A 10,178-nucleotide genomic window follows, 5' to 3' on the forward strand; every position below is an offset into this window, starting at 1 on the left:
TTTTTGAGTTATGTAAAAAAAACTACAGGGGGGGGTCAAATTGCCCCCCCCCCCCAGCATATCCTGGTTTTCAAGTACCCCAGCAGGGATAGGGTTAACAACCCTATATATAATTCATACATGATCTGAAAAAGCGTTCAAGGGTATCGTTGTGAATGGGGCATTGCCATGTTTATTGGCATGGATGTCACTTGAAATTACGCATACAGTCCCTTTAAACCTCGAATCCCCCCTCTACGGCGCCGTTTCAACTAAGTCCTAATTGATTTCTGAGAACGCCAAGTATAAAAATTATACTTTTGAACAGTTGTTGAAACATTATTAATATTATTCCAGTTTGATTTTATGCATTAGATCGCTGTATTAGAATGGAGCACATTGCTTTAATTTACAAGCATATTGGGGCGTTACCATAGAATTCGATCCTAATCTACACACATACTTTTCTTGTCTGGGTGTCTGTTTGTTTGTTTGTGTCCAATAAACAATCGGTCCGGCCCGATTTTGTGAAACCTCACATGACCACAGAAAAAGTTTATGATGGTCAAAATCCACAAACAAGATCGTTAAATCCGCGAGATCGTTTTTTATTGTTTGATAATTTAAGAAGAGCAAATGCCGCAGATAGAGCATATCAATCAAAAGTTAAAAACGAAGATGGCGCGGCGCCCAAAATACAGGATCACTCTTAAAGGACGAGAGTTTGGATAATTTCTATTTTAAGTTTTTTTTCTAACTTTCATTAATCCCTTTAACTGTAAAATCAAATCGAATCAAAAGTACAGAGTACATTTTATAATGAATCTTCAAAGTTGACACAACGGTTCTTTGCAGTTCAAGGTCGCCATTAAAGACTTATCCTTTGTGGCCGTAACCCTGTTCTTATGTTCTTCAAAAATGTAAATGTAATTAAAAAGTATTGATTGATTGATTCGTTTAAGAAATGCAAATTTGAAATAATAAAAGAGTAAATAAAAATTTCTTTTTCATGAAAATTTGAATAATAATGATATCTTTTTAAGTGTTATAAATGAGTTAAAATGGCAAAATTAAAATTCTTAGCAGCTAAATCGATGTCACTTAATTATTGATAATTAAAGTCAGGTATAATATAGACAGATAGACAGATAGACAGATAGACAGATAGACAGATAGACAGATAGACAGATAGACAGATAGACAGATAGACAGATAGACAGATAAACAGATAAACAGATAGACAGATAGTCAGACAGACAGATAGACAGATAGGCAGATAGAGAGATAGGCAGATAGAGAGATAGACAGATAGAAAGATAGAAAGATAAATGTTAATTATCGGGAAAATCCGTATCACTGCATATTGTTCAGGCCACGTACTGCAGATAAAGAGAAAAAACACAAACTTAAAGGGACTTTCAGCGATATTTCAAGTGTTCCTCTATAAATAAAAAAATGGCGATGTCATATTTAGAAAGGTACCCATAAACCTTTATGTTATTAATAATATAAAAGAAATTGTCGTGTTTCTAGGATCAAAAGTGTTAAAATTGGATTGTTCTTATGTTTTTTCTTGCACAGTAGAATGCGCAAGTCGCTTTTGTATAAAAACCATAATTAGTAATGAATTTTAAACATTGATTACCAATTAATGCTTGATCAGACAAAGCTTTTAAGGATACCGTCGTGAATCTCTTGAATACGCCAACAGTCCCTTTAAAGCTTTGGTGAATTTAATGCTAGAAAAGAAGCACTAAGCAGTCAATCTAATTCTATTCAAGTAAAACAGAGAATTCAAGTTGCTTCTTCACCTTCACGATTCATGAGTATAGGGTTAAAACTTGAAATAATTAAAAAAAATGCTTTACCCTGACTGGCCATATGAGGTCTAAAGAAAATGTTGGGCTCAATCTTTTGGTTAAACTATTTCATTAATAACAATATGAAGTAACTTAAAAATTCCTGAAATGTCGTCTTCCTATTCCACATTTGTAAGGGAATCTTACACCTGTTCACCTTTTTGTTAATGTTCCTTCTATTCATTAATTGTAACTTTCTAGTTTGTGGGAACTATTTTCTAGTTGTTATGATAGATTACAGATCAGATCTATACTCATATTTCTCTGCTGCAAGATTATAGTTTGGTAATGTCGTCTTCATTAGTGTTTATACAGTGAGAACCAGAAAATTGTGGAATAGGAAGACGAGATTAAAGCAATACTTAAATGTTTTTTATGTTGTTACAAAGAAAATAGTTTTACTATAAACTTATTAATTCACTTATTAAGTGAAATTGAGTCTAAAAATCGTCTTGCTTTTATATTTATCACTATTTAAGGTCTAGTCATATCGTCGTTCTTAACAGATGTTATTCCTTGCATGTCTTCTGACGTGAAAACGTTTTTACAAAGTAAATAATTTATCATTGCAATCTTATGGATTAGACCTTTGCTTTTTCAAGCTATGACAAGGTTAGCCTCAGGTTAAAAAGATATAGGAATTAGAAATTAGAAATTCTAAAACCTGTTTTGTCAATTAAGGTCATGCAACATGGTTTATGTTAAAGAAATATCTTTAAAACATCTCTGTACATTTATATCTTTAAAGATGAAAAATGTCGTCTTATGCGCAATCAATCTTTATATATAAATATATTTTAAAAATATTTGACAAGACCCCTTTTCAAGGTTTCTGAACGGTCCCTTCGAGATGAAGTTTATTGACAGAAATGTTTACAAACATTGGAAAGCAAAAGCTGGGAAAGTTTTACGCATTTTTCACACACAGGTTTTAACATAAGACTGACAAAGTAAATACATTATACTTATTTTTCAGCAAATTGAATATTTTATAGAAAAGGTAGAACTGTGATGATACCAAATAAATATTTCTATTGAATTTAAAGAAATTGTAATTTTGTAAACCTCCTAAACAGTAAAAAAAAACCCAGAAATCTGCAAGTCATTTAAAAAGATTAAAAAACTCTAAAAATCAAAGTTCTGAGTAAAAACAAGCATCATTCATTTGTTCTTGATCACCCTATAAGCTTTGAGGGTATATGTCTAGGCGGACAAAACACTCTGTCCCTTTAGACAAATAATTTGTCTAAGCTCAAATTTGGATGCACATTTATTTTGCTTATCCTCACCCTTCTCAAACCTTTATTTTAATAGAGTTTGGATTTTATAGAAAATCGGCTCAAGGCCTTTAGCTTTAATCCGCGCAACTAATGTGTGCATAGTGCATAAAATCAAAACTATAGAGGCTACGAGGTCGAAAACTAATGTGTGCATAGTGCATACAAACCAAACTATAGAGGCTACGAGGTCGGAAAGCGTTACCAGTAAACTTGACCTTCTCCTTCTGTCTAGAACACATTAGGCGTGTGTTCTTTGTTAAAGTTGGTGTAGTACTGGTTTCAAGTGTTCCAGAACTCAATTCAAATAAATAATAAATACTAAGTGAAATATACGGCCTCGTCTATCTATCTATCCCTAATGCCAACTATCTATCTATCCAAGGAATTAATAGGTGATAAAAAGTTGAATAAAAAGGTGGAAACCAAATCAACACGAAGTGTTTTTTGCTAAACCCGTCTTGAATCTTGAAAAATACAGATTTTCTCATAATCAAGCTGAAAAAACTTCAAAAAATATTTTCGTTCATTTTCCTGCTTTTTATTAGTGGTTTCAAAATTTACAGGCAATTTGAACCATAGAGAATAGAATATATATTAGAGGGGAATTAAAAGATTCTCTCGGTATGAATTTTTTCAGTCCCTTTCAGCCTGAAAGGGAGTTCAAAGTGTACAAATCGTGTAAATGTTCACAAATTATATGCAGTAGAGTACATTAATACTGTATGTTCCCTAGACTATCCATTTCAATTTCGAATTTTTTAAACTGTTAAATAAACTTTATAATGAATTAGGTAAATATAAAACATCATTTGATTTATAGTTATAACGGAAAATCATCATTTGTGAAGTGGAAGGCATAGAGTCTATGTGAAATGATCATTGGTGAATTATGAAACCAGCCTATTTCATAATTTGGTTTTCTTTTAACAATAATATTAGATTTTCTATAAAATAATATTCCAGGGCCCAAAAGGTTATATAGCATAAATATGTGAAGTACACCTGCAGTATGGAAACAGTACAACAAAATGGCCGTCTTACACTTTTTCTAGTAAATTCCCCTCTAATATATATTCTATTCTCTATGCTTTAAGATAAATTTAACTGTACAAAAAAACTAACTGTTCAGGGTACTTACCTAAGGTAAAATATTTAGGTAAAATATTTACAACGAGAACGACATATTTAGTGTACATCATAAAAAAATAATTGAGTATCTTAGTGTTGCCCCAGTATTACTGTATAATTTTTCATCTAATTATTCCCATTTTTCTAACAATTGCTTTTAACAACACCATTTAAATCATAAACTGAACTAATCAAACTTAAGGTCGGATACTCCATGGCATTGGCAGTCAAAAAGTGAGATTCTTCAATGCTCAAAAAATGGTAGGATATCACGGGAAATAATCATTTGAAATATTATTTTGAGTATAAAACGATGAAAAATGATCAAAAATCATGCTTTTTTAGGTTCGTTTTGTCAATCATTGAGTGAAATATACAAGCTAAACAATACTGCAAGAGTGCAAAACATACCAGCCGTACTGCAGAATCTGACCCTGTGTTTTATTTCTTCAGGTTAGACCTTTAACTGGTGTTTTTGCACCATTGACAAAAAAGATTACGGAATTATTATATGAGTATTTGTATAAGAATACAAGGGCAAGGGAATCTGTTACCTAATTGTTACCTGGGAGAACCCTGAAAGGTTAGATTTTTTTACAATAAAATTTATCTGAAAACCTATATTTGACTAGTGTGAAGGGATCAGAATTTATATATCCAGTTCTTTAATAACGCTTTTCTCTCTCTCAACATTTATGAAAAAAGTTGCAAAAAATAGCTGAATTAGTTTTTCAGTTTAAAGGTAGGAAGTTTTAGTTTTAAAATGATCCATATTCGCTAAAAACAAAGCCTATAAGGGTGGGCTCCAAATACACTGACAACATTTGAAGAGTTTTAATGAAAAATAGATAAATAGATAGTTTAAATGTTATTATTTATCTACCACAAGGGATCTGTTTAAATTGCTGCAGATATTCTTAAATTCGTCCATATTTCAACTCCAGGTTTATACTACAGGTTTAATAGACTAGAATCCTACAGGAATATTAGAATGTAATGCTTAAAGAGACTGTAGGCGCCATTTTGAGTAACTTTCATTTTATGGAGAAGTATGTCTGATTCACAACAGCAGCACAAAAGCTAGAGGGTTGATTTAAATTTTCTGTATTCATACTATAGAACTAAAATGTATTGTTAATACAGATAGAATCAATATCTTTATTAAAGGGAGTGACCGGCAATGTATGGTAGTTGAACTGAGAATGTAGTATGTCATATGTACAAATAAATGATTATTGTCAAAGATATGTAAATAAGGATTATGGAAATAATTGCCCCTGTTCAAGAATCATGAACTGGGTAAACATGTTCTGTTGTATTCAGGAGGACTGGATCCTAGCTACCTCTCAGTGTGTATTGGCCTGAGTGTACACTTGGGATAGTTTACTGATAAAGGATATTAAGAGGTTATGGCCTAATGATACAGTACAAATATCAAATAAAAAATACGCTTTCGGAGTACAAGTGTATTGGGAGGTTATGTATCTTAAATTTTACTCAGTAAACTCAGAACCGTTTATTAACGATGAAATATTGCTCTGTAAAAAACTGTTATAGTATGTCTCCCTGTGAAAATGGAATCCTGCATACGATAAAGGAGAAGTGGATTTTAATAGTTACATGGAAAACAAATTCTTCATTCAAATATTTTCAGAAATCACCCCCGAGTACTGTAATATGCAGATTGACCTTTGGAAGTGAGGTACATGGTAAAGGATTAGCATGTACATCATCACTCTATATACTATAAGATCGTTTGTTGCATACAGAATCTAAAAATAGCCTGGGATCCTATCTGAAAAGTTCTGTGAGATGGAAAACCAAACATGATGCTATGATTGTTAGGCTTGGATTGAATGACTGAGATAAAGTGGAATCTATCGGAATCTATAATGTAACAGGGTTGGAGGAGTTAGTTCTGCACAAGATCTACGTTCAGCTCATTATTCGCCGTAGAGGCGAATATATTTAAATGTGTGTTCTCAATGACCATAAGTTTTCATCATGTTTTGAGAATGGACTTTTTAAAAACTATTAAAAAGCTATGACACAATGTAAAAAGAATTCTACAGTAAACTAATTAACTGCTTATGAAGAGGTTAAGAAAATAAAAATTCACTCTGATCCTTGAAAATAAGTAATCTTATTCAGTTATTAGTTTCTGTAATTTTCTGTAGATTTTTGTAATTTTTATTGAAAATTTGGATGATTTTGAATGTCGGCTGTGCACTCAAACTCAGTAATTATTTATAATTAAAACGTTTTATATGTCTCAAATGAATCCTTCAAAAATGTCTCCACAATACTTCATTCTCAGTTCAACTACCGTACATTGCCGGTCACTCCCTTCAATTTGTTCATGATAGGATGTTTATTTACGTCTTCAGAATACAAACTTATTTGCATTAAAAGAATTCCAAAACTTGAATAAGATTTGCTACGAGAATATTTAAATGCTCAAGCTTATAATATAAAAATAGAAGTTTTGAATATATCAGAAATGTCCAAAATCGTCAATATTGGTCCAAAACAAAGGCTCTGCCTACCTACAACTATGTTTTTTGGGACACCCTGTATATAAAAATATCCCTCCCCTCTTCCTGTGTAATTGGCAAGCTTACTTTATTATTGATTGCAATACTTACATTAATCTAAATTAAAGTCAAACAATAATTAACTCTTATGAAAAAACACGGAAGCTAATTTTAAAATTAACTATTTTTAGATTGAATCAAAAATAGCCTTCAACTTCAGCAGTAAAGAGCTTATATTTAGAATTATTTTGCAAATGATTTCTAAAATTGTTTATTTAATTTAATTTTCCTTTACTGCATTTTGTACATTTAAACTTATTTATCATGCAAATTGAGGTTAAACAGGATTAACAAGGAGAACCAGGAGAACCAGAAGAATCAGGAGAACCAGGAGAACCAGGAGAACCAGAAGAATCTGGAGAATCAGGAGAATCAGGAGAACCAGGAGAACCAGAAGAACCAGAAGAACCAGGAGAACCAGGAGAACCAGGAGAACCATAAGAACCATAAGAACCAGGAGAATCAGGAGAACCAGAAGAACCAGGAGAACCAGGAGAACCAGGAGAACCAGGAGAACCAGGAGAACCAGGAGAACCAGGAGAAATAAAATGACAATGTATTAATGCAGTTGAATATTTAAATATATCTTACTAGTTGTTTTGTAACAAAGTGAAAGAAGTGATTAGGGTTTGAGGGTTTGATGGAATAGTTTAGAATATTTGTAAATACTTCTACAAATATAAACCCAGTGTTTAAAGTGGAATTGACTATGGATTGATAAGTTATTTATTGAATTGATATTTCACTTAGAAAAACGTTTCACTGTTTGTTGTTTCTTTTGTCGGAGAGTATAGATAAATATAATATATGTAACTCAATTTGTGATTTAAAATGTCCATCTAACTTTAAACACAGCAGCTGTGCAATGTACACCGACCCATTTTGCTACATGTAAAATAGTTTACATCAAATACACATAAAGATTTGTAAATGTCGTCTTTATATTTCACAGTTTAATTGGTTACACTGTAGAGAGCAACCAGAAAACAAAAGAATGGTTGCAAAAAGAGAGTGTTTGTTGTTAGAGGTTAATCAATATATAAATGGCTTTATAATTAGGCTTTTGATTTATTTCTTTTAATTTCCCTGAAAACAAAATTGCGCAGTTGTCAAAGGAATGTAAACATTGCATTCATAGATAAATAAATAAACATAGATAGCTGATGTACGTAAAATCACCAAGAATTGTACAGTCCGCGAACTCATACTTCTAGGGGTCAAAGTGTAATTCAATGATAAGCGGGGTGGTTTGGTGTTTTAATGGATTTCATAGAATAAGGGTAAAATAACTCCGGGAATGGAACTATTTGAACAACAATATTTCACTGAAGAAGGACATGAGAAGGACTAAACTAACTTAAATTTCTCTCTACAGAACTCATGTACACCACAAGTACTCAATGACATAAGAACAGCCAATGTTTTCACAACCGACCTAGGAAATCTATATAATAGGAATATCTTTAAAACATCTCTGTACATTTATATCCTTCAAGATGAAATCTATCTTTATTTATGATTGCATTTTATTAAAACATCTAATAAAAAGTAATAGAGAGGTGGCTAAACTACCTACAACCAGTTCAAATCCCGAATCACCGACTTAAATCCTTTTTAATCTTTACTTTGAATAGCATTTAAACAGACAGACGTGATGTAGTTCAGCAACTCAGTTCAAATTCATTAAAGGTAGTGTTTGTGAAAAATGAAAATTTATTGATGGTGATGCCCAACTAATCTTACTTCAATCTGTTGCGTCTATAATGAAAAAATTGTTAAAAATTACTCATACCAAAGAACGTAGCATCCATAAAAATTCAGAAAGTTCAACATTCGACTCCCATGATCCCATCGTAAAGAAAACAATTTAATTCCAAACAAATCATTCAAATATTACAACATATAATCATCGATAATTTTTCGACGCATTCATATAGTTTTTCATATTCATAATATATTTCATAATATTTTTAACTTGTTTCATATACAATTTACTTTAACCCTATTCCTGCTGGGGGGGGGGTCAATTTGACCCCCCCCCCTGTAGTTTTTTTACATAACTCAAAAAGTATTGGTCTGAGGCTGTTGAAATTTTCTGACTTTTCTTACATACCCAAAGCCCTCCCTTTAGGCCTAAAACCGGGCTTTAATACTAACTGCCTGAGTCCTCAGGCACACTGCCTGAATGACTGCTTTTGCCTGTACCAAACTAAATCTTTGTTTTGACCCACTTTCACTTGTCAGATTTTGATAAAATTTAGCTTTTTGGAAAGCCTATGACAAAAGGAAACGGATTGCAAAGTTTTGCGAAAAAAAATTGCAAATTTTTTGCAAACAACCTGTCAAAGGAAATTTGCACATTTTTAGTTTTTCTTGATTAAAAATCAGGTTATTTAAAATTTTGCAAACATTTTTGCATATTTGAAATGGCATGGTCAAGGGCTTTTCAAAAATGTATAATTTTTCATTTTTTGGACAAATTTTTTTTTGCAAACATTTTTACTATAAAACTGGATTTTGCGATAAAAAATTCAATTTTTGCAAATTTGCAAATTTTTTTGCAGATTCTAAAAGTAGAGCACAAGAGCTTTCTAATGATGTATCATTTGTCATATTTGGACATAAAACATGGGATTTAGAGGGGGGGGTCAAATTGACCCCCCCCAGCGTATCCTGGTTTTCAAGTACCCCAGCAGGGATAGGGTTAAACGACAATTTTTTTGTTGCAGGTGTCTTTGGAGTCTCTTCCACGTAGAACTCCAGAAGCATCGAGAGCAGAGACACCTAGCGGAAAAATAAAAGCCCTTTAAAATCAAATAAGAAAAGTTAAAAAACTCATCGAAAACATTAACCAATTTTTGGACCGTTATTTTGGACCAAATTCTTTAATCTTAATATTTTTAAAAGTTTTTTTTAGATTTAGATTTAGTATAAAATTTCCAAGAAAATGTTTTATACGATAACATGAAAATTTTTCTAAATAATTGTTAGGTAGCCCTGTGATTTTTTTCGATATTATAATTGTCAAATGACAACCATATAGACGATTTAGAATTTTTTTTTAAGTGAAAACGCAGCTACCCCAGTCCTTTTTGGAAGTGATGAACAGACGGGTAGTGAAGGTTTAGCCTAGTGGAGTGCATGCACGCCGAAAATGTTTTTTTGTACCCCCTAAAAAACCGGTATTAAGAAAAACTACAGTTTAAAATTTATATGAAACTACCTGAAGACTGACTGTTAGTGATCTTACCATAATTACCAATCATTTTAAATGAAACCTCGCGACAGGGGCGGATATAAGGATTCTGTAGGGGGGGGGGGGGGAAAAATTTTTAATT

The 10,178-nt window shown here is 32.1% G+C and overlaps 1 long non-coding RNA gene across 1 annotated transcript; it reads left to right on the forward strand.

The window, feature by feature from the left end:
* The first annotated feature begins 4,407 nt into the window (after positions 1 to 4,407).
* On the forward strand, positions 4,408 to 5,710 carry LOC111708357 (uncharacterized). The gene is made up of 4 exons (XR_002766649.1): positions 4,408 to 4,507; positions 4,592 to 4,699; positions 4,775 to 4,829; positions 5,570 to 5,710. It is a non-coding gene; the product is annotated as an uncharacterized LOC111708357 (long non-coding RNA).
* The last annotated feature ends 4,468 nt before the right edge of the window (positions 5,711 to 10,178 follow it).

The sequence above is a fragment of the Eurytemora carolleeae genome, unplaced genomic scaffold, assembly GCF_000591075.1.
Source record: "Eurytemora carolleeae unplaced genomic scaffold, Eaff_2.0 scaffold642, whole genome shotgun sequence".
Lineage (NCBI taxonomy): Eukaryota > Metazoa > Arthropoda > Copepoda > Calanoida > Temoridae > Eurytemora > Eurytemora carolleeae.